The sequence below is a fragment of the Lissotriton helveticus genome, chromosome 5_1 (genome assembly GCF_964261635.1).
Source record: "Lissotriton helveticus chromosome 5_1, aLisHel1.1, whole genome shotgun sequence".
Lineage (NCBI taxonomy): Eukaryota > Metazoa > Chordata > Amphibia > Caudata > Salamandridae > Lissotriton > Lissotriton helveticus.
Window position 1 is genome coordinate 750,379,148 of NC_136065.1, and position 24,833 is coordinate 750,403,980.

General features: G+C 49.5%; 1 protein-coding gene across 4 annotated transcripts in view; it reads right to left on the reverse strand.

The window, feature by feature from the left end:
• Positions 1–24,833, reverse strand: part of GBF1 (golgi brefeldin A resistant guanine nucleotide exchange factor 1) — a 2,365,494-nt gene that overhangs the window by 1,549,583 nt on the left and 791,078 nt on the right. The gene's annotated exons all lie outside the window — the stretch shown is intronic.

Below are 24,833 nucleotides of genomic sequence, written 5' to 3' on the forward strand. Positions count from 1 at the left end.
ATTTTTGAAACATACAAATATTCCTTAAAATTCGCCTGTGTAACAAAAACGATTTCTTTCAACTGTTTACAGGATATGCACCAGGGCTGAATCCAGCCCTGAGTAAGAAAAACAAATGCAAAGTAATTGATATAGCATTTTACTTAACATTCTTATTGAGCTCAATGTTATTATTGTGTTAAGTTTATGTTGCATATTGCAACAACTGTTTCTATTGCATCTAAAAGTCTATTGCTCATTGAAAGTATTCAATTGCAACATCTCATTTCGAGCACATATCTTTATATTTACTTGTGGTTCTAAAATAAAACAACAATATATTTTTATATACAAAACAATTGGCCTAGAGTTCAGTTCTTGAATGTGTGAGACCATTTGCTGACTGAGTTTGTACAACAAATGCTTTACACTGTCCTCTGATATTGCCTTACTGCTAGACCAAGCTACCACTTTAGAGACTAAGGTTATATCTAACTTTAGCCTCTGCCACACCTCTGGGGACTGTGGACTCTGTGCACACTGTAGCTTACTTTGGTGTAGTATATACAGAGCCACTTCCTTACACAACCCATTCGGAGATAGTCTGCTTTTTAACAGCCCGACCTTTCTTGGCACCCACATAGCCAACGAATAAATGATCATCTAACCGGAAGTCTTTGGTGCGATCAAGATAAAAAGACAAGGCACTTTTTGGGTCAAGACGGTGGAGTCTCTCCTCCTCCTTGGAGACTGTTTAGGTGTACTTGTAAAAATGGTTCTTCTATGGTTAATGCCGGAAGCTCACTCACTCTCCTAGTGATGTGCTAGCAATGAGGAAAGCTAGTTTCCAAGTGAGAAACTGTAGTTCACATTTAAGTAAAGGCTCGAATGGTGGACCCATTAGCCTGATAAGGACAATATTAAGATTCCCCGCAGGGGCCGGTGGAAGTCTTGGAGGTATAACTCTTTTGAGTCCTTTCATGAAAGCTTTTAATAGGAGGCACTCTGAAAAGGGACAGGTGCTGTCTGTTTTGAAGCTAAGCAGCTATTGCAGCGAGATGTAAGCGTATAGACGTATACACTACATTTGAACGTTGTAAAAGTAGTAGAAAACAAATGATATTTTGAGATGAAGCATCTAGTGGATTGACGTGGTTATCACAATAAATAACAAACCGCTCCATTTTGCTTCATAACAAGATCTTGTAGTAGGTCTTCTAGCCTCTTTAATAATATTCATACAGTCTGGTGGGAGATTTAGATTTAAAAACATTTTTTTTTTAATTTTAGGAGTTTTCTATAGCGCTGGCTAGACCCGAGGGCATCAGAGCGCTTCACAACAGGATATGTATAAGTCAAATACAGAGTCAACGAGTAAAAAAACACACAAAGATAAGCGTTCAGATGGTCCACAGGTGATGTGGGCTGAGGTGTGACGCTGAGGGATAGGGTTCAGGGGATCGGAGGTCCTCGTCGAGGTAGAACGGTCAGGGAGAGTTCTTGCTGACTCGGCAAAGTATTAACCTGCAAGATTCCCCTAGCGGTGTAGACCCCATGAGATGGGGAGGATATAGGGGATGAGGTTGGTTGCATGTGCGTGCGGTCTGAAGGTTGACATGATTAGAGCTTGAGAATTACGTAATTGGGTTTGGGAAGGCACGGTAGAGGTCTTTTAGGCGGCTTTTAAACTTTCGGAAGGAGGGAACAGTTCTGATGTCCACAGGGATGGCGTTCCAGATTTTTGGAGCATTCCCTGCAAAGGAGCGGTTTGCCATTTTCTGTTTGTGTTTATTCAGGGGGATGAGAAGGAGGGAGTTTGAGCTTTTGAGAATTCTAGATTGGCCGGCTTTCTTGAGTTTCGAGGCTAGGTATTCTGGTTTCCCTGTGTGCAAGGCTTTGCGAGTCAGGCAGGCCGTTCTGAAGCTGGCCCGCATTTCCACTGGGAGACATTTTAGATCTCTGAGTGCGGGAGAGATGTGGTCAAATTGTTTTACTCCTGAGACCATTCTGGCCGCTGCATTGGGGCTGGTTTTTAGAGGTGCTAGGTGGGAGAGAGGCGTACCAGTGACGATCGCGTTCCCCTAGTCCAGTCTGGATAACACCAGAGATTGGGCGGCTTGTTTGAGATCCGTAGGTGGAATGTAGGGCTTGATTTTGTTGAGTAGCTTTAGATTAAAGAAAGCGCTCTTCGAAGAGTTCTTGATGTGATTAGTCATGGATAGTTTGGGGTCCAGGATGATTCCCAGTGATTTTACAGAGTTTGTCAGAGTGAGATTTGCGTTGAGAGTATCAATGGCTTTCAACCACTCCATCATTTGCAGGTTTTCTTCCTTGTTGGAGATGAGGAGGATCTCGGTTTTACCTTGATTGATTTTAAGGTGGTTCGATGATAACCACTCTTGGACTTCTTTGAGAGTATTATTGAGTCTTAGAATGTCAGTGAGGGAGAAGGATTCCAGGTTAATCTGGGTGTCATCTGCGTATAGATGGAAGGGAATGTTGGCTTTATTCAGAATGGCGGCGAGGGGTACCATGTATATGTTGAACAATTGAGGGGGGAGGACGGAACCTTGGGGGACGCCTCTGTTCACGGGGAGAAGGTCAGAAGTAAAGAATTTGATTTTGATTCTCTGGGAGCGATTCTGAAACAAGGATGAGAACCATTGCAAAACCAGTTCATCTGCACCAACTCTCTCTTTGAGAGCCTTGATGAGAAGACTCCTCTACCGGGTCAAGGAGGGCGAGTAAGCAGCAATGGTCTGAGTCAAGGAACTGACGGATGTCATCCACAAAGTTAAGGACTGCAGTTTCGGTGCTACAACCTTTTCTAAAACCTGATTGATGTTGGTCTAGAAGATTGATAGTGTCGATATGTTTGTTCACTTGCCGGAGAACGCATTTTTCCAGAATTTTGGCCAAGAAGGGAAGATTGGAGACCGGTCTGAAGTTATTCAGGTTGTTTGAGTCTAGGCTTGGTTTTTTCAAGAGAGGTGTTACTTGTCCGACCTTGAGGCAGTCGGGTGTGATGCCCGTTTTAGAGAGCTGTTGATGATTTCGCACCAGAGTGGGGAAAGGGAGAGTTTCAGATCTTTGGCCAATTGGGATGGTGGTATAGGGTCCAAGTTGTGGGATGAGGGTTTGGATGTGGCGATTAATTCGAGAATCTCAGTTTCCGTGACAGGGTCGAAGGCGGACCAGGTAATTGCGGGTCGCCTGCTCGAGGTGGTTTCAATTTTTGTGAGGTTGTTGCCTGGAGGATGTGGGTTGATGTCAAGAGAAAGTTCAATCTTGTCGATTTTGTCATTAAAAAAGTTGGCGAAGTTATTGCATAAGGCTTTAGAGGGCTGGACAAGGGAATTCAACGGTTTGGACGTTTGTTTTTTAATGATGTCAAATAGTTCTCTTGGTCTGGTTTTTGCCTTATAGAGCGCAATACAGAAAAAGGTTGTTTTTTTCATTATTTATTTGATTTTTGTACTTTCTTCTTGCTGATTTAAGCTTTTTGCAGTTGCTAGAGGAGTGGTTCTTTCTCCAGAGCAGTTCTGAGGTTCTGAGTTGCCTTCTTTCCTTGTTGATGTCCTTGTTGAACCATGTTCTTGAGGGGATGTTCCTGGTTTTTTTCAATTTCACGGGGGCAAGTTGGTCTAAGATGGAGGACATCGTTGTGTTGTAGTGTGCTCCGAGTTCTGCAGTAGAGAGGTCGTCCAGGAGATGGGTAGGAGGGAGGATATTTTTCTTCTAAGTCGGCAGTGTTGATCTACGATAGGTTCCTAGACCACGTAGGAGGGTCTCTGGTGGAGGGCTGACACATGATCAGTTGCAATAGGTGGAATAGGATTAGGTGATGATCCGAACAGTCGACTGGAAGGATGTGGTCTATAGTGACTGTGTCCTGTTGGGCGATGATGGCGTCCAGGATTGCCCCTTTGTTGAAGGTTTCTTTTGAGCAGTGCTGGGTAAGCTTGTTATAGTGTAATAGGTCATTCAATGCTTGTACTGTGTGAGAAGTTGGCCTGATGTGCAGTGCTCACTATTCTAGTGATCACTATATATCAGTCCAAACAACCCTTATTGATGATTGGTTGTAAGTCAACCTTATAGACCAGCTATCCTAGTAGCATGGATACGAGCAGTCTAAGGCTAAGACTCTAGAGGGCGTGTTAAGCCAGCTGTTTTACCATCACATTACCCCTTGAACACCCAGTGAAAGGACACCACACAAGTGTTATGAAAATAAACAATGTATTTATTAGAATCACAACAACCCTGTACTCTTTATGAGGACAGGGTGCTAAGCACACAACAAAACTCTTATGAAAATACTTAAGTTAGCACGTTATACACAAATGCCCGAGGGGCACGAAAAACCATATACTCTAAAAGTGGAATGCGAATTACTAGCAGGTAAGTAACGATTCTCAGAGGCTTTGGGATCGCTAGGACTGGACTACTGAACCTTTAGATTACTAGCAGGAGGCCTAGGGAACTCGGGTGCAGAGTGTGCACTCTCACGCGGGATGCGGGACAAAGTCTATGGAAGCTAGAATTCACAAAGTTAGTGTTTACGGGCGAACCCGACCTGGTAGGAAGAAAACGACAGTGGATCCTGACCCTTGGATAGTGAGGCTATGCTGGGGCACCGAAATGCCGAAGTTACCTAGCCCAGGGGCTGCAGCTGCATAGGTCTGAAAAGACGTCGGGAATCCTCGTGCCGGACCAGGAGCCTGGAAGAAGGAAGTTGCTGGCAGGCGACCAGTGAAGAAAAGTTCGATGGATCCAAGCCTGGATCAGGGAAGAAGAAAACCTGAAAGCAGAGGGGACCAAGTTCTTGAATCACTAGCCAGTGATTAAGTGGGCACCAGGATGGCACCGGGCGAAGTCACCGCAGTCAGGTGAGTGGGAGCTGCTGGGCTCTGCAGTCTCTCGGACCAGGAGGCGTTGTCGGCGACCAGGATGGAGGTGCGAGCTGTCCCTCGAAGGTTCTTGCTGTCGACGTCGCTGGACCCAGGATTGGGCAACAAGTCTTGGCAAATGCAAGGCCCACGCGGTGGACCTAAAATGGCGTCTTAGCCGGACCAGGAGGGTCCAGGGTACTTCTCCGATGGAGGGAAGCAAGGGCCAGTCTGGAGCAACCAGACTAGCAGCAGTGTTGTCGTCGGGCGTCGTTCAGAAGGCCACAAGCCAGCGGGCTAGTAGCCAAACAACGCGGTGAGCAGCAAAAAGCAGAAGGGCCCCACGCCGATCGTGGAGATGCTGGGGGGCTGCTCTTCGGTGCTGGAGCTGCTCAGGGTGGGGGCTTCTCGGACCCCAAAGCACTCACCAGGAATTTACTCGGTGGGCTTGCTGTGCAGAAGTCGTGCAGTCTTGGCGATGGCCGGTCCCTCGAGGTCTCGTCGCACCCACGGTTCTCAGCTGTGCTGTAGAGGTGGGTAGAGGTCAGAGGTGCCAGGGAAGCCGGGTCTCGTCGAGCTGGGCAGTCGGATTCCGGAGGAAGGACGTGCAGCAGACCGCAGTGTTCTTGGATGGTGCCTGCGGATGCAGGGTGACTACTCCTTAGCCACAAGGGAGAATCTTGAGGAAGAAATCGTGAAGTCCTTTCGTGGAAAGTGGTATCTTGATTCCAAAGATGATCTAATTTGGAAGGGGGCCAGTCTCTACCTTTATCTGGGAAAAAGGGGCTGGCACGCGACTAAGTCCTGCCCTAGGGGTGGGACCAGGAGGGGGGTGGTTACACCCACTTCCTTGGCGGGCTTTTCCCCAGCACAGGGTCTGGAGTGACCCTGGAACTGGTTCAAGCCAGCCTATGCACAGTGAGCACCGGGGTGCCACGTGCAGTCACCTTCCTCTGAAGCCCTGCCTACCTACAATACACAAAATCCTGTCTGGGACGGTGCTGGCACCGCCCCTGGCAGGAAACCCTTTGTCCTTATCTCCTGCTCTGGGAGGACTCCCAGCAGCAGGAGGGCAGACTTGTGTCTCGGTGGCAGCATCCATTTTGTGGAGCTGAGGCTGTGTTTGACTTTAACCGGGGTTAGGGGTTACATACATGTCGTGTCCCTCTAGAAGGGTGGAATGCTAACCCCGTCGCCAGAATTAGCGAGGGGTTAGTATTCCAATTCGTATGACACCTTACTCGACATGTTTTGATAAAGCGATACCAGAGTTGGCATATAACCGCGAGGATTATAATGCTATGGTATGCGATATCATGGAAACGGCTAAGGGATGGATCCCGAAAGCCGCAGACAGGCTCAGCTCATGCCAGAGCACCATCTCACACGATTCCAAGCACTCTGCCTTCAGGATTGTTAAGGCCTGCCATAGGAGTGACTGATAGGAGATCTGTGTGTCCATTTTAGGGTTAGATATAGGTATACTATATCTACAGCAAAGGGTGATTACACCACCTTGCCCCAGCTGTCAAGCAGCCAGTTGTGTCAGTTTAGTTAGCCAGCCCAGGGGTGGCATAATACATGCTTCAGCCCCTGGGAGACTTCTGGGCACACCTCAGCCCTGGGTACAGGGACTTGGAGAGGGCCCAGTGCCAATTCAGTACTTGAGTACAATTTGGATAGAGAGAACAGCTAGGCTGTGGGTCTGATTAGCAGGCCCACAGCCAGGGAAAGTCGTAAACCAGTGCAGCAAAAAGCAAAAATCTGGGTGATCATAGGATTGCAGACCCTACTCTCCTACATACTGGAACACTATTCTCATCATTCCAGTGGAGATTGCGGTCGACTAAAATTATGTTGTTAGTGCTTCGGACGGAGCAGTGGGCTATCAGGTCTGACGTGAACGAGGTGGTGTTGCCTGGTGGATAGTACAGGAGGTTACAATGGAGTACAGTGTTGTTGGCGGTACTGATGTTGGTGGTTAGGCATTCAAAGGAGTTGTGGTTAATTGACTATTTCAGAAGTCGATATGTTGTTGTTGTGGATAATTGCCATGCCACCGCCTATTTGGTCCTTCCTATCCTTGTTGATGATAGAGAAGCTGGGGGGTACGAGCATATCCAGAGTGGGAGGTTAACAGTTGTTTAGCCAGGTTTCGGTGATAAGGGCTATGTCTATGTCATGATTGAGTATGGTTTCTGCCAGCTCTGTGGCATGCTTCGATGCGGATCTGCAGTTAATAAGCATGCAGTTAGTTTTGGATCTTTCTACTTTAGGTTTAATAGGGATGTTGATGAGGAAGGCTGGTGGTCTAGGGGATTTCGGGAGTGTTTGATCGCTTCTGAAGCCGGTGATTACCTGGATTGTGGATTGCTCGCCGTAAGGGGAGGTGTATGATGAGGCCAGCTCGAGCGCTTCCTCCGGGGACATGGCTTCTGCAGTTCTGCTTGGTCTTGTGGCATGGTGCGAGGAGGGACGGGGTACCTGGCTTGGGGACGGGGCTTTGTATGCCTAGGGCGTGTGGGATGAAGAATAGTGTGAGAGGGGTGGGAGTTTAGGGGGGTTGTGAAGCGTCAAGAGGTTGGATAGGATGAGATTCAGTCCTTGTATTATAAAGGCGACTTGATTTTCGATACGGACAAGACGGCAGTCCGTCTCATCTTGAGTGGGGGGGGGTTGCTTCTGGATGAGGTCACTGCGGCCTGTTGGTGCGTTGCTGGAGATGTGTTGTCTTTTGGAGTTTATTACGTTACTGGATAGGATACTAGAGTAGGTCGTATGGTGAGGGGGATCAGGGTGTGGTGGTCTTTTAGACTTGGAGAAGGGTCGAGACTGGGGGTTGGGAGCCGCGGAGGATGTATAGCGCTCGTCTGGAGCAGGTAGGGGGATGTTAGGCTTAGTATGGTGAGGGGGATCAGAGTGTGGTGGTCTTTAAGACTTGGAGCAGGGTCGAGGCTGGTGGTTGGGAGCCACAGGGGAAGTAATGCGATCGTCTGGGCCGGATAGGGGGATGTTAAGCCTAGGGGGAAGATCTGACGGAAGGTCTATGCCAGGGAGTGTGGCCAAGTCCTTGGAGCTGCAGGGAGTGGGTAGGGTTTCGGGTTGAGCATGGGTGGCTGAGGAAGCGGGGGGCGAACTGGAGCTGCAAGGAGAGGGGAAGGATTGGGGTTGAGCATAGGTGGCTGAGGATGCAGGGGTGAGCTGGGCAAGGGGGGCAGGTTGCCTGGTTGGGAGGGGGCGTAGGGGAGGGGGGATGCGAGGATGGGGTTGGAGTGAAGAGAGGGGAAGAGGGGAAGAGGAGATTGTAGGAGAGTAGGGTCTGCAATCCTATGATCACCCAGATTTTTGCTTTTTGCTTCACTGGTTTACGACTTTCCCTGGCTGTGGACCTGCTAATCAGACCCACAGCCTAGCTGTTCTCTCTACTCCAAATTGTACCCAGGTACTGAATTGGCACTGGGCCCTCTCCAAGTCCCTGTGCCCAGGGCTGAGGTGCACCCAGAAGTCTCCCAGGGGCTGCAGCATGTATTATGCCACCCCTGGGCTGACTGACTAAATCAGACACAACTGGCTGCTTCACAGCTGGGGCAAGGTGGTGTAAACACCCTTTGCTTTAGATATAGTATTCCTATATCTAAACCTAAAATGGACACATATAGTCCTATCAGTCACTCCTATGGCAGGCCTTAACAATCCTGAAGGCAGAGTGCATGGAATCATGTGAAATGGTGCTCTGGCATGAGCTGAGCCCGTTTGCAGCTTGCGGAACCAAGTCCTAATAGCTGTTCCATGATAACGCTATACCATATACTCTTAAGTGCATTATGTACCTCGCGGTCATATGCTAACTTTGGTATAACATTATCAAAACATGTCGAGTAAGGTGTCATACGAATGGGAATACTAACCCCTCGCCAATTCTGGCGACGGGGTTAGCATTCCACCCTTCTAGAGGGACACGACATGTTGGTAACCTGTAACCCCGGTTAAAGTCAGACATAGCCTCAGCTCCACAAGATGGATGCTGCCACCGAGACACAAGTCTGCCCTCCTGCTGCTGGGAGTCCTCCCAGCCCAGGAGGCAAGGACAAAGGGTTTCCTGCCAGGGGCGGTGCCAGCACCGTCCTAGACAGGATTTTGTGTATCCTAGGTAGGCAGGGCTTTAGAGGAAGGTGACTGCATGTGGCACCCCGGTGCTCACTGTGCATAGGCCGGCTTGAACCAGTTCCAGGGGCACTCCAGCCCCTGATCTGGGGAAAGCCCGCCAAAGGAGAGGGGTGTAACCACCCCCCTCCTAGTCCCACCCATAGGGCAGGACTTAGTCGCGTGCCAGCCCCTTTTTGCAGGATAAAGGTAGGAATTGGCCCCCTTCCAAATTAGATCATCTTTGAATCCTGAACCGACTTTCCACGAAAGGAACTCAAGACTCTTCTCAAGATTTCACCCTTGTGACTAAGGAGTAGTCACCCTGCAGCAGCAGGCACCAACCAAGCATCGTGGTCTGCTGTAAGTCTCTCCTCCGGATCAAGACTGCCCAGCACGACGAGAACCGGCTTCCCTGGCACCTCTGACCTCAACCTGCATCATCAGCCCAGCTGTGATCCGTGGGTGTGACGAGACCTCGAGGGACCGGCCATCTTTGAAGACTGCACGACGCTTGTCCAGCACGACCACCGAGTGACCCTCGACTGAGTGCTTTGGGGTAAGAGAAGCCCCGACCCTGAGCAGCTCCAGCACCGAAGTTCAGCCCCCCTGCATCCACGAGATCTGCGTGGGGCCCTTCTGCTCTTTGCTGCTCACCGCGTTGTCCAGGTCACTTGCCCGTTGGCTAGTGGCCCCCTCACGACGCTTCACGACGACAAACACCGCTGGTCTGGTTGCTCCAGACTAGCCCCTGCTCCCCTCCAAAAGAGGAGCACCCTGGACCCTCCTGGTCCACTCCAGACTCCATTTTAAGTCCACCGCGTGGGCTTGCATTTGCCAAGACTTGTTGCCCCAATCCTGGGTCCAGCGACGTCGACAGCAGAGACCTTCGTGGGACAGCTCGCACCTCCATCCTGGTCGCCGACAAAGCCTCCTGGTCCGAGAGACTGCAGAGCCCAGCAGCGCCCACTCACCTGGTCGAGGTGACTTCGTCCGGTGCCATCCTGGTGCCCACCTAAATCACTGGCTAGTGATTCAGAACTTGGTCCCCTCTGCTTACAGGTCTTCCTCTTCCCTGATCCAGGCTTGGATCACCACGAACTTCTTCACTGGCCGCCTGCCAGCAACTTCTTTCTTCAGGCTCCTGGTTCTTCAACAAGGGTTTCCGACGCAACTTGAACCCTATGCAGCCGCAGCCCTTGGGCTAGGGAAACTGAGTACTCCGGTGCTCCAGCATAGTCCAACACCCTAAGTGTTCGGATCCACTCTTGTTTTCGACCCACCTAGTCGGGTTCGCCCGAGAACAGTAACTTTGCAATTGCTAGTATCCATAGACTTGTTCCCGCATTACGCGTGAGAGTTCCCACTCTGCACACGGCGTCCCTAGGCCTCCTGCTTCTAATCCAAGGGTTCAGCATTGTAGGCCTAGCGTTTCTACAGTCTAGAAAAGTATTACTTACCTGCTAGTAACTTCGCATTCCACTTCTTGTGTATATGGTTTTTCGTGCCCCTCGGGCATTTGTGTAAATTGTGCGACTTTCAGTAATTCTTTAAGAGTTTTGTTGTGTGCTTAGCTCCCTGTCTCATAAAGAGCCAGGGTAGTCCTGTTATAAATAAATATACTTTATTTTTGATAACAACTTGTGTGGTGTCCTTTCACTTGGTGTTCAAGGGGTAATGTGATGGTAAAACAGCTGGCTTAACACGCCCTCTAGAGTCTTAGCCTTAGACTGCTCGTATCCATGCTACTAGGATAGCTGGTCTATAAGGTTGACTTACAACCAATCATCAATAAGGGTTGTTTGGACTGATACATAGTGATCACTAGAATAGTGAGCACTGCATATCAGGCCAACTTCTCACAGAGATCAAAGGCCTTAAGATTGTCGTTGTTGGCTTGGATCAAGACGGTGCCATTGGAGTAGATGGTCAATGAGGTGGTCCCATGGCGTGGCAGGGGATTAGGGGGGTAGAATGAGAGTTTACAGCTGTGGGTCGTGTTGGTGGTTTTCGTGATTTGGCGTTTTGCTCTCAAGGTAGAGATCCAAAAGCCGGGTCTAGCTGTATGAAAGATGAGGTCCATTTTCACTTGACCTTTCACGGCAGAGTGATAAATGTCGGCGAAGAGGGATTCTGGGAATTGCCTGATCAGTTTGTGTTTGAGGGCTTTTTTAGATTTAGGTGCGAGGTTGGAGGGGAGGGACATCGAGAAGGAGTTTGGACCATGTCGCGTAATGTAGGGTGAGGAGAGGGGGTTAGGGGGGATTGTCGTGAGTGAAGGCATTATGGTTGGGTGTCAGTGAGGATGATAAATTTATGTGGGTTCTTCTACTAACCTAGTGGACGAGGCGGGAGTGCTTCCCGGCGGGTTTAAGGGAGACCAATCTTTCTCTAACTGTAGTGAGTTGGAGGGAATTGAGACGTAATCTAGGAGAACAAGGGGAGATTGGCAAAGGGGGAGCTTTGGGTCCGCTTAGGGTCTGCAGGTGAGACACGATCTAGGAGATCAGGGGGAAAGGGGGATCTTGGGTCTGGTTAGAGTCTGCAGGTGAGATGCGATCTAGGAGACCAAGGGGAAATAGGGAATGAGGGATCTTAGGTCTACTAGAGGCTGCAGGGGAGTGGGTTAAAGGTGATGAACAGTATGAATAGGGGTCGAGGTGTGCTTCCCCCCCAGACAGCGGTTTGTTAGTGGAGCTGCAGAAGATCTGAGGGGAGAGAGTTAACTGGGTCAGGTGGTAGCTATGAAGAGGGGCTGCGGTCTCTCCGCAGACGGCGAGTAGTCAATGTGAAAAATGCTCTTTACGTAACCAATTCGAGACTGGAGGAGAGAGCCTTGGTGAAGAGAGGAGGTCCGGTTTACTCATAAAGAATCAAGTAGAGGGACCCAGGGGCAAGAGGTTGTCACCCGCTTTTATTTCAGGGAGTGACTCACCTGCACCTCCTTCAGTTTAGCAGCCGTTGCTCCCTTGCGTAGGCTTCAGGGTGCCCACCGAGTTTTTGTCGTCTAGAGTTTCATGGGGAGTGGTCTCAATTGGCTGCCATTTTGAGATCAGGCGGACCGGGGGGTTTGAATAGGGTGCTCACGGACTGCCATGTATCTTGGAGAGATGTCCTGGGCAGGAGACCGTCTGGGGTCTTGTTGCCAGGCAATGCTCCCCTGTGCTTTGTTCAGAGTGCCCCTCGTGAGCATCCAGCTCTGAGTGTCACGTCTAGTTGTCTGTAAGATTCCGCCATTTGGAGGCCAGGCGGGAAATGGGGATCCAGCCAGGGGCTCCGGTTTCGGTTGTGGCCTTTTCAGTGGGAGGCCAGAAGGCGGGAGACAGAGCCCGGGTTTGTGCCAGGGCGTTGCCCCCCCCACCCACGCTCACTTCAGGCTGGCCCAGAGTCTGGTTGACTATAAATGTCCGCCATTTTGATGCCAGGCGGGACAGGGGGATCCGGGCAGGCGCTCCGATTTCTGTTGAGGCCTTTTCAGTGTAAGGCCAGAGGCGAGAGATAGAGCCGGGGTTCGAGCCAGGGCGTTGCGCCACCCCCCCCCCCCCCCCGCTATGACTAAAGGTGCCAGATTGCAAGATTGAAAGGTTTGGGATTTGTATCTCTAATTTCTCCATAGCTCTGCGTGAGGAGACTAGATGTGAGATGTAGTATTTGATGAGGAACTACTGATAGTTCTAAGAGGGTAGTGAACCAAGGTTGGTGAGCCCAAGTGGGAGCTACTAGGATTAGTGTGAGTGATGTTTGCCTGAGCTTCTGAACCACTAGTGGAGTGACTGGGAGAGGCGGGAAAACGTTAGCTGTTACGGTCCGAAAGCCCTTACCGTATCCTTGTGTCTGTGGTGCTCCTGTTTGTGCGGTGCTGGTGTGCCATATTCTCCTTGTTGGTCTGCTTCGAGAGTGTGGGCCGTTTTTCCTTTTCCTTTCTCCCCCGCAAGGGTAGTGCTGACTTTGCCTTTTCCTGCGCAGCTGCGTTGGGAGTAGGAGACGGGACGCGGCATATTTAGTGCCCTCCCCCGTTCCTCCTCGCTTGGGTTTGGTTTCGGCTCCTTGCCCAGGAAGGAGTTGGCCTTGGCGTTCTTGCGCCCAGTTGAAGATCGAAGTGCTCGCTATCTTAGAGGAGTTCTTGTTTGTGTTGGATCCTTGGAGGATTTGGTTTGTTCCGAATGGAGCAAACGGACTGAATTTTTGGTTTTCTGGAAATGATGTGTTGGATTCCTAGGTTGCCTCCTGCAAATCACTCCACATCTTTGCAAAGAATGGCTTTGACTCTGGAATGAGGAGAGAGTCACTTTGCTTGTTCAGTTTATAGGGAAACAAACATTTTGCAGGTTTATCCCCACTTTTTGATCCAATTTTGACTACTAGATACGGGTGTAATGGTTCGGAAATGACCTGAGCCTTGCTAAAAAGGACTCTGTGCATGTGCTCAGGCACTTAAAATGTTGAATGTTTAATTGGCGTTTCCCCAAGTGGCATAGTTCAATTTACTCGTAAGCTCCTACTTTTTTTGTTTTTTTAACCATCTGTTTATTACGTTTTTAATTAAGTTACAGCAGCATTCATGTTACATATGTAGTATGTGCATACTTTTCTGGGAGTGCATCAGCCTAGGCTCCATATAAACATTTGCAACTGTTGTGCTTTCTCATCCACTCGTTTGTCCATATAATGCACTATTTTATCAAGGTTATCGATGGCATTAACCAGAATCCTATGGCCTTTGTGGTTACTGTGACCAAAAAATAGACAAATGTGTAACAGATTTCAACATGCTTAACAAGAACGTCTGAGCGTATTAGTACAATTTCTTTTCACCTGATGTTATAGAGTGTCTATAATTTGCTGTTCCCCCTTTGTTTTACACAATACTATAATAACGGTGCAGAAGTTGTGCACGACATTGCAGCTATAGTACACTGTTGTCAGGCTTTTCCAATTAGTTTGGGTTTGCGTGACATGGAATGCAATACGTTTACATTAAGTGGAGTATGCGCTGCTAATGTGTTATTTTGATTTGTAATTGGGCGCTGCACTTGCGTTAATATGAACCGTTGCAGCCGAGCCGACACCACCAGTGTCCCCTCTACAACATCTCTCGAGGCCCAGGGCCCTAAAGTACAGGCATACGGGGGGGGGAAGGTTAGCCCCCAGGTCTGCTGAACCTCAGGAGTCACTGGCTGCGATCTCCCCTCCGATATGCTGGCTCCATAGGAGGCAGTGGCCATGCTCCCGGTACCATCTTCCAATGACGCATGCAATCCCTGCAGCATGACGTCCCACTGTGTCGCTATGGGGACTCTGCCAATATCTCGATAATCCTCTACTGAGAGCGTTTTCCCCTCTACTCTAGCCCATTCTAAAAAAACAATTGTGTCAATGCTGATACTGTCTTAGGCTCTGGTCTATTCCAGTTCTTGGTTATAAGTTACTTTGCAGTTAACATGCCTAAATCCAGGAAGCAGGAGGTTGCTCTCAGGTTTTTGCCTCTAGATTAGAGATGCAGTATACATTCTTCCCAAGTATGCTTCAGTCAGCGATCCGTGGACGCCGCCAGGATGTCGCAAACACGGTTCCAAAAAGTGTGTAATGAGATGCAGGCCCACAGCATGTGCAATATGTCAGTCCCCATGTGATTGCACCTGGGGCATGCCCCATCTGTCCACCCGTAGAGTATGTTGAGTTTTCCGGGGTGAGATAGGCCCTCTGGATTATGTAGTGTTGCAGAAGTCTAAAGTATGAGTTACGCTGAATATATGTATGGCTGACCACTCCTTGTCTGTGAACAGCCGCCCCCTATCTGCTTCCCATTTCTGACTGACGGGCGTCATTGGGACCGCCATGTGGAGTCTAAGCGATTCCGAGAACCATCTGATATGGTGTCTGCCCCTGCCCATAACATGTAGGTATTGCACAGTGAGGTGGTTGAGCTGCTCTATACTCAGGTCTTCTTATTTGTCCCGGAGTTTTGCTAGCAGTGTGTAATATTGCAAGAACTGTCCAGTTGGTAATTCGTGTGACTCCGCCTATTCCACAAATGGGATAAGTTCACCGTCTTGATAAACGCCTCCCAGCATTTGCACCCTGCACCTAGCCAAGCCGCCAGTTCCACAGCAGATACTGAACCGTCTCTACAAGGTTTGCCCTGTAGTGGCAGAGCCGGTGCAAAAGGAGTTATTGCATGTGTCATATATAGGCTTCTACAATATGTGCAACCTGAAGTAATAATTGCCCCGTGGTCGGCCTCTGGCACACGGGTAAAATACTCCGAGTATGTCCCCCACAGATCAAGGAGGGTTATCTTTGGCAGTGTCAGGCAGTTGCAGCCTGCCAACCACTTCGCCACCCACTGAAGCTGCGATGCCAGGTAGTATTGTTCCATGTTGCGGACCGCTAGGCCGCCGCCATTTAATGGGACATAAAGATTTGCGTGGGGCGACATGGCACCGGCCACCATTCCATATACATTCTGCAATACAGTTCCAAATTTCCGGAAATGGGCTGGGGCCACGTAGACGGATAGGTTTGTGAAATGATACAACAGTCTAGGGAGCAAATCCATTTTTACTAATGCAAATAGACCAGAAACCGTCAACGGAAGCGTGTGCCAGAAGGACATTTGTGAGCGCAGTGCATTGATTGCTCTGCCCAAATTGCCCTCCAGCAGATTCTCCTTCTTATGGTAAATGAGAATCCCAAAATATCAGAACGTGTCAGGCTGCCAGGGTATAAACACGTCATTGCACCGGAGCACAGGATCAGGATGCTCTTGGCTAAAGGGGTAGAGGCAGGACTTACCCTAAGGGGGGGGGGGGGGGGGGGGGGGCGTGTCAAGCGACCTGTTGTACACTTGGTGGAGGCGCAGTGTCACTATAGTTGCATACGTTTTATAATAATCCGAAGGAAGGTCGTCTGTACCTGGTGTTTTGACAGTAGCTGATGCTAATATCGCCGCTCCCATCTCTGTAGGGGTGATAGGTTGGTTTAGCTCTAAAATGTGTGCCTGGTCCAGTGCCGGTAGTGTTATCTGGGAGTGCACAGAGGCAAGCCATGAGTCAAATGCGTTTCTGGATGCATACAGGGCTTTGTAATGGCGCATTAGATCTACATGTATTTCCATTGGTGCAGAGGGCCCTTATAGGTTTCTATATTCGATCTTGTCGAATAAGTCATGCTAATATGCTAGTAGATGGCCGTCCGATCAGAGTGTGCATGTACTCGAGCCGAATGCCCAGCATAGTTGACAAGTTGCAAGTACTCCAGCAACTCTACCAACTCCATTTGTTTTGCTACCAGGGCCGCTATTCCCTCGGTTGTGGCCGAATTCGCTTTTACATGCATCAGCTCTGCTTCCATCCTCGCCACAGCCCCCTCTAGGTGCTTGCGAATGTTCCAGTTGATACCCAGGAATTTACCCATAATGGACACCTCAAAAGCCCCCCATTATATGAATGTGTAGCCAGTGGACCCATCGTTAAGTTCAAAGTATTCAGCCGAAATGACGCATCCTCCAGGGACGCTGGCTAGAGGCGCCATGTAGGTATCGGTGGACGAGGTGTTCCCCATGACAGGCGCATCAACAGAGGGCTGTGATCAGTGTGCTTGCGGCCGAGGATTTCTGTATGTTCTAACATGGAGTGGAACACTGGAGAGCCCACTATCCAATCAAGACGCAAGTGGATGTCATATGGAGCTGAGTACTAAAAGTATAATCTTGTGTTAGGATGAAGCATCCGCCACAAATCTACCAGGGACCACTGATGGAGCCATTCGCACAGTGCCAGTGCGTTGTTCAGGGATTGTGTACCTGGTAGTGGGGGAAAGGAATGGTTCATTAATGTGTGCATGGCGGCGTTCTAGTCACCCACTATCAGCAATGGGAGGCCACTCCATCTAGCTAAGACCTTCCGACAGTGACCGAAAAACTGCGCTTGCTCTACATTGGGTGCGTGCACCACTTCCAGCACCAGTAGAAAACCATTAAGGCATGCTTTTATAAAGACGTATCTCCCATCACTGTTCGCTTTAACTTCTTCAGACACAAATGGGGTCCCCGCCCTCACCCAGATCAGTGTCCCTCTCAAATATGAAGAATAATCAGTAGCATAAATTAGGACAGAATCTTTATGATAGTATTGTTTAGTAATTAGGTTTGGACAGAACAACTTGTTAAATCTTACTTGCACAACCATAATGGAGCAGATATGTGACAGGGATCCGCACAAACTAGCATACCAACTTGTGGCAAACTCTCTACCCCATACATGGTTAAGTGAGCTTGCATCTTGTGCGAATGTTGGGGAATGAAAATATTTATGCCCTTATGCCCAGTTAACCTCAGTAAGGAATAGTACTGTTTGCCAAGATGGCCTCCTATGACCCCTTATAACAAATCTACTTATGTGTGCTACTGAGGCTGCAACCCTCCTCATGCATATTCTTTTGCTGTTGGAGGTTACCACTAGGGGATAGTTGAGGAAAACGAGAGCCGCCCAATTCGGATCAGCACCCCCCCAGAGATTGCAGCGCAGACCACATGTGCAAGCTACTAACAGCTGTGTGGTCCCTGGGGGATTTAAGCCATAATGTTAAATTATGTGGTCAGCCGTTTGTGGTGTCACCTCTGGTGGAGTCGGTGTATCAGATTCCAAGGTTTGCCCCACTACGGAGTCTTTGTCGCTGGCGGCTTTCTCGCCGTCATCGTCTGGATCATAGGTCTGTTGCTCCAAATGGAGCGCTGCCGAATCTGTATGGCGTTTCTTCTCTCCGTAATCATTTGCTCCAAGTTTGGCACTTCCACCAGCTGTTCAGTCCTACCAGCACGCCTCCGTTCACCCCTGTTGCGTCGGCACGGAGCCCCAGTAGCTTTCTCCAGTTCGGTAGCACGTGGCGCCATAGCTGCATGTACTGCCAGCTCCAACCAGTCCCATGCATCTGCTGGGTCGTCGAAGAATCTAGTGCTTGCTTTATCCACCATATGCAAGTGTGCGGGAAAGAGCAGCGAATGTCTTATATCTAGTTTCCAGAGCCTACGTTTGACTTTCAAAAAGGAGTGTCTTAGCTTATGCACTGCTGCAGTGTAATCAGGGATCATCATCAATGCAGCGCCATTCACCTTGAGCTCTTGCTTGCGGAATGCCTCATGCAATATATTGTCATGGTCCCTATAATTGAGCAAAAGAAAAAAGAATGGCACGAGGGACGCCCCCGTCAGTGGCTTCCTTGCTGGTACACAGTGCGCTCTCTTGACCACAAATTTTGCAGATAAGGCGGTTTGAGGCATCCATTCGTGCAGACAGCTCTCTATGTACTTCACAGCGTCCTGTCCTTAAGTTTCACCAGGGATGCCTATGACACAGATATTATTGCGGCGCAATCTGCATTCCGCATCTCCCATTCTATCTTTCAGCACGGCTATGTGACCTAGAAGTGCCTGCAGTGTGTTAGTGTAGGTGTGATTGGCTGCAGTTCCTCCAGTTGCATTTCAGTTGTGCGTTGTTTATCAGCTAGTAGGTGGTTGAAATGATGATGGTGATTTTATCTATTTTACTTTCTATTGACGTTCTCGTACTCTCTAAGGATGCCCCAATTTGGTCCACCGCAGACAGCACACTGTCCAGCTTTAAGTCAAATATACTTTTATTTGATTTCATTAAAAAAAATCATAAAAGGGTGGGAAAACCCCCATGGATAAACATGCAAAAATCTAAAAAAAATTTTTTTTTAAAGATGTAGAAAAGTGGGGCGTGGCTAGCAGCCGTGCAAGATGGCTTCAGTCGACTAGAGCTCCGTGACCTCGAGAGGTTCCCCCGATAAATCCGTCCACTAATCCAGAGTCCACAGAACAGCATGCCGTAGAACGCTGACCCACTGCGATCCCGGCGCAGATTGAGCTGCTCCGGTGCCCTGTGGGTGGTACAGGGACGGAGCACGGTCGACGGTGGAAACAAGGCCAGCAAGCCGAGCTGCGACCGGGGCCTCGAGTGAATCCGGAACCCGCAGACGAGCGAGCAGACGGGGGCCCGGAGGCGGCAGCAGAACGGCGTAGCTGCAGCAGACCCACCGCCGACATAAAACCATTAGCGCACCGCAGTGCACATAAAGAACAGAGCCCACGATAAATCTCCCAGTGCTGAAGGGACGGGGAGAAGACGCGGCTCGTAAACGCTGGGCAGTGCTGCAAGTAAGTGCGGAGCCAGCGCGGGCCCAGCGCCCGAAACCACAGCTTGCGCCAGAGACATTACAGGAGGCCGAGGAGTCCCACTTAGACCACCAACACCAATTCAATACCATTCGGCGAATAAGGGTCAACACCCCAGGACCCCCCCTCCCCCACAGCATACAGAGGCGATCACAAGAAGAAGCCCCACGCCACATTGCAACATCGCTAAGGGGAACAACTTGCAGCGAGGGAACACTCACTTGGCTGGCGTTGAGGCAGGAAACCTGGAAGGCCCCGTGCGAAGGTACCTGCACGGAAGGCAATAGCGACTACTGCCACCCACGCAGAACAGCACTATAACTGGGTGTGGGAGCTGCAATGGGGGGCAGAGGCCCAAGAACTCAGTCAACCGCTAGGTTGGAGAAGTATGCATACTCCAAAGACTCCGAGTACCCACAAAAAGACGCAACAGGCGCTGCTAGTCCGACGTCTGGAAAATCAGACGCCCCAGAAGAAGTCACCCTTTAAGATGTAATGGCGGCCTTAAATAATGTACAATCATCCATTGGCTCGATATCTACGGACACCTTCCTAATAAGGGCGGACTTTTCCAAAGTGACGGAGAGGCTGCTAGAGGTGGAAAAGTCAACGGCTACACTAACAACTGACTCGACTACCTTACAGCAGCAAGTGAAGCGCCTAGAAGCTGACAAACTGATTTGGGCAAAATTGGATGACCAAGAAGGGCGCTCTAGACGCAACAATGTGCACCTGGTGGGGGTGCCGGAAAAGGCGGGCGGGCCAGCATTGTACCCATTTGTAGAAGACCTTATCAAGAACCAACTGCAGCCCAGAGGACTGTCCAGTTTTTTCTCGGTGGAAAGAGCGCATCGGGTGTCAGGTGGCAAACCGCACCCAGGAGGCCCCCCTCGACCTATATTAGCATGTATTTTCAACTTTCTCGACCGCGACGCCATCTTATAGGCGGCAAGAATCGCACCCCCCATACGGATCGACAATGGAGTGGTTCAGTTCTATCCGGACTACACGGCGGTGGTCACCAAACAAAGATGTAGTTTTATAGAGGTAAAAAAGGAGCTGCGCACTAGAGAACACAAATACTCAATGCTCTTCCCGGCAAAACTACAAGTGGAAGCAGAGGGGAAGACGTGGTTTTTTGCTACACCTGAGGAAACACAGGAATGGTTGGAGGGATGGTGCCCGGCTCCAGAGCACGTGGCAAAACCAGGAGCGCCGGTGGACCGACTCGCAATGGTCCGGGACCAGAGAGCAGAGCGACTTCGAAGACTGACTCCACATGGGACTCCATTCATTGATGCTAGGAGCGACCGACGAGGAGTGGCTGCCACTGCAACCAGCGTCTCCAGACTGGACACATTGCAGGCGGCGTGAACTACTTAAGGTCCATCAAACACCGTAAAGTAATGGGGGCTTGGGCGGGCGCTCCATAAAGGTATGAATGGACTTTAATTATCACTTTCTGTGGCGACTGTTGCACTCCTAGGGGGGACTTTTCAGGATCACGGATAGACTCACCCCCACGTTACATGATGCTAGTTGAGGAATCAAAGCACTCTACTCAGTTGGGGAGGCGGGGAGTTCCAATACCACCGGGGAGGGAGGCAGGGAGGGGGGAGGCAACTGAGGGACAGTTGGGGGTATTGGGTCTCTGGTTTTATTTTGCTCTACTGTTTTGTATGTACACTGACGATCGTCTTAACACAATACGGTTGGCAACGGGGGTAGAGTACAAAAGCGAAGTTTATGTTGGGGTTTTGATGTATTGTTTTTTCTCCACCACAGCTTGGCAGTGATTGACCGTTATGCACACACACATTGTTTGTCTCACCATCAGCTATTTCAGACAAAGGTTACACCCGCACATGGAAGAGACACTGAAGCAACTTGAAGGCACGGACACCCACCCGCTAACACCGACATTGCGGAGTCCCCCTTAACTGTAGTATCATGGAATGTCAATGGATTGGGTAATAAGATTAAAAGAGGGTTGGTACTCCAATACCAGAATAGCAGGACCCCGATAGTGGCACTGATCCAGGAATCCCACCTTGTCGGCTCGACATGTAAAGCACTTGATCGTTGGGGGTTTAAGATGGTGGCACATTCGGCATTTACCTCGGGCTCCCGGGGAGTAGGAATACTGATCCTCAAGAGCTCGCCTCTGATTATAAAAGCAACATGGACAGACGACCAGGGCCGCTTTGCAGCACTATTATGTCAATGGGAGGGGAAAACATACAATATCAGTATACATTGCCCTACACTCCACCAAACGGCATTACAAGACCTCGGGAAATTCCTGCTGGACCTCCCAGAGGGTGAACTGATTATAGGGTGGACTTTAATACAGTAATGGACACAGCCCTAGACCGCAGACCGCCCAGGGAGCCTAATAGGCCCAATCAGGCCCTGAAGAACTTTATAGAGACAATGGGATTGATCGATATCTGGCGCAGGTTACACCCCAGCGAACGACAATACACATTCCACTCAGGAGTACACAACAGTCTCTTGAGGATAGATTACTTCTTCACATTAAAGATCGTCCAGGGGAAAAGGTTAGAGGTAACTCGCTTACCTAGAGGCATCTCGGATCACTCACTGATACAGCTCACATGCATGTCACAGACCCCAGGCAGGAGACGACTTTTCCCGCTCTATCCCGGATATCTGAAGGTCCTTAAGTTCAGAAAAACGCTTCTCAAGTCCACAGAACACTACTTCATAGACAACGAGCGGTCGTGGGCTCGCCAGGCATATTGTGGGAGGCTTAAAAAACAGCGATTAGAGGACAAGCCATGTCCGTAATTACAAATCACAGATGGAGTAACAGACAACACCTAGAGGAACTGGAGGAGAGAGTCCGAAAGGCTGAAGTAGCCCATGCGGCAAACACAACAGACACCATTACACATGACTTAGCACTAGCATGTCAGGAATACAGAACATTCGCATCCGAAGAAATCAAAGCTAAGCACACGGCCACAAATCATTTACTGTACGAGATAGGGGATAAAACGGGCAAACTACTGGCTTGGCTAGCTAAAAGGCATGACATGAAAAGGCAAGCCGCTGGATTGGCCAGCTAACTAGAGACGATGGAACCAGTACGACAGACCCACAGCAAATAGTGGAAGTGCTAGCATCCCACTACGAAAAAGTATATACACCTAAGGCATCAGCCACGGTAGACGAAAATTTGCAGTTTCTTCAGGACATCAGTGACTCAACCAATCATTCATCTGTAAATTTAAAATACATTAATCTAACCAATTGCCACGTATTTCTCTTTCCACTTCACCTTCAGGGCATTAATAAATGTGTGTTTAGTGGAAGGCTCACATGAGGAAAAGGGACACCCCACACAGTAAGATCCAGGACTAAGTTTTGGGAGGCAGCACCAGTAGAAGCTAACAGTATAATACCTTGCATTTTCTATCTGTGTGATTTCCTGACATACTGCTTACCCCATTAGATATTAGAATGAATATTTGAAACACATTTTCCATTGATATTTAGTTGACATATTGCCGAAAATGTTAATAAGTGTTTTATAAAAAAAGATATTGTGGCCAAGACAGCAACACGGTCAAATAATTTGTGACTTCTCAGGTACGGTATGCTAGTTTGTGAGTTACTCAGTATGGCGACATATGGAGTTGTATTTTAGGGATGGCTGTAGCCAAGACATTTTGATTGTACTAAGTTTGTATATTTAATAAACTTACTCATTGGGAATTTCAGCCAGCTCTAAAGAAAAAAAGAAAAAAAAATGTAGAAAATGGATATTTTAAAAGGTATTAACATACAAGTCAGGCAGTAGTAGGATTTCGGAGCCGAATGTTCTAGCACTGTTCGAGTTGGTTGGGGGGTTCTGCTTTGGCCAGTTCTTTTGCAGCGTTGTTCAAAAAGTTTATAGCTCTGCAGGACAGTGGGATAGATGAGCCCCTGAGCCAACGAATCACTGCTGCTTTACAGTTCTTATTTGTTCCTTCCTGAAGAACTCTTGAAGGCCCGCTTTGCGTGTTTCTAGTGGAGCAGGACAGATGCATATTAGGTGCAGTAAGGACTTATCCCAAACAACGCATAGGCGGCATTCCTTTGATTGCCATGGGTATTTCCATTTCGGGGTTAGATCCTTTGATGGATATGACCCAAGCCTTAGTAGCGTGAAGAAGAACTTTTTTGATGCAGAAAATGATCTAGCAAGTAAGGTTGGGTTTGCAACCTCTGGTATGTCTGTATCATGGTCCAGGCGTGATTTTTTTGTTGCTAGGGCGGTTTTATCTTATGATAAAGAACACCGTTTTATGTCTTTATTGACCACAGATTTAAAGCCGGGGTAGGTAGGAGCAGTAAGCCAGCTTGTCATTTAGAGCTGTATCCATTTGTGTGGACTTGAGTTGTGGTTCATGCTCCGAAAGTCTCCCCGAGGTCTGTGAGGGCCCGGCAGGGTGGATGGAAGATTAGAGCGTTGACGTCCATGACCAATTATTGCGCTGTGGGCATTTGTCAGGCTGTGGGGTCCCCCAATAGGTTCGCCTGCGCAACTACACTTGGCAACTATAACCTATGGAACAAACCACCCTCCCCCCACTCAGTGCGCCTGCCTAGTGAACACTCCAGAGACCAGGTGTACAACCACACCGGGACCACCCATTACGGGTAGCGCGCAACGTAGCCCCCACTCTATCACTCCAGCAGAGCAGGCAGCGGACTGTCACCCATGCGTCACCCCCTCACCACTCCACCAGCAGCAGAGCCATTGAACCATTGAACAGCCAGCCTCTGACGGGAGTAGAGCCCTACTTGTGCTATGAGGTATACCTACCGTGACAGTATAACTGTCCCCACCACTGTCCAACACCGGGGTCCAGGTCACTCAAGTCTCTGCACAGGGCCTACACTCTGCGGATCAGGAAGCTGCAAAAGCAGGGGCGCCGCACATGAGATGCCCCTAACCCCCGCGTACGTGGGGATCAGATGCTGCCTGCTCCAGGGCAACGCTCAGTAGTGGCAGGGTAGGCACCCCAGTAGTGTTAGGCATTGTGTCACATGAGTCGCCGACTTGTTGTTTGCTTGAAAGTCTAGACCGGCCCAATAGGTAACTTCAGCAAGTCTGTTTCCAGACTGGGCCCGAACCGACTCCCAGGCATCAGTAATGTCTCTCACACTGCAAGGAAGTCCAACCACTACATCCAGTATCACTACTCCTTTCAGTTGTCAGTCAGTTTTGCGGCATGAGTCCGATTCGACTACCGAGCCACAGCGCCCAGTAGGAAAGAGTCTTTGGAGGGAGGGGGGGGAAGGCTCCCAAACTAAAGGTAATCAATCAATCAATCAATCAAAACATTTATAGAGAGTGCTACTCACCCGTGAGGGTCTCAAGGCGCTGGTGTGGGAGGGGATGTGAAGCAGATACTGATCGAACAAGTCTGGAGAAGTCTCCTGAAGGTCAACAGGTACTGGGTCTGTCGCAGGTGGATGGGGAGGGTGTTCCATGTCTTGGCGGCGAGGTGGGAGAATGGTCTGCCGCCGGTGGATGTTCGCCAGATATTGTGGGATGGTGGCTAGGGCGAGGTCAGCGGAGCAAAGCTGGCGGTTCGGGGTGTAGAATG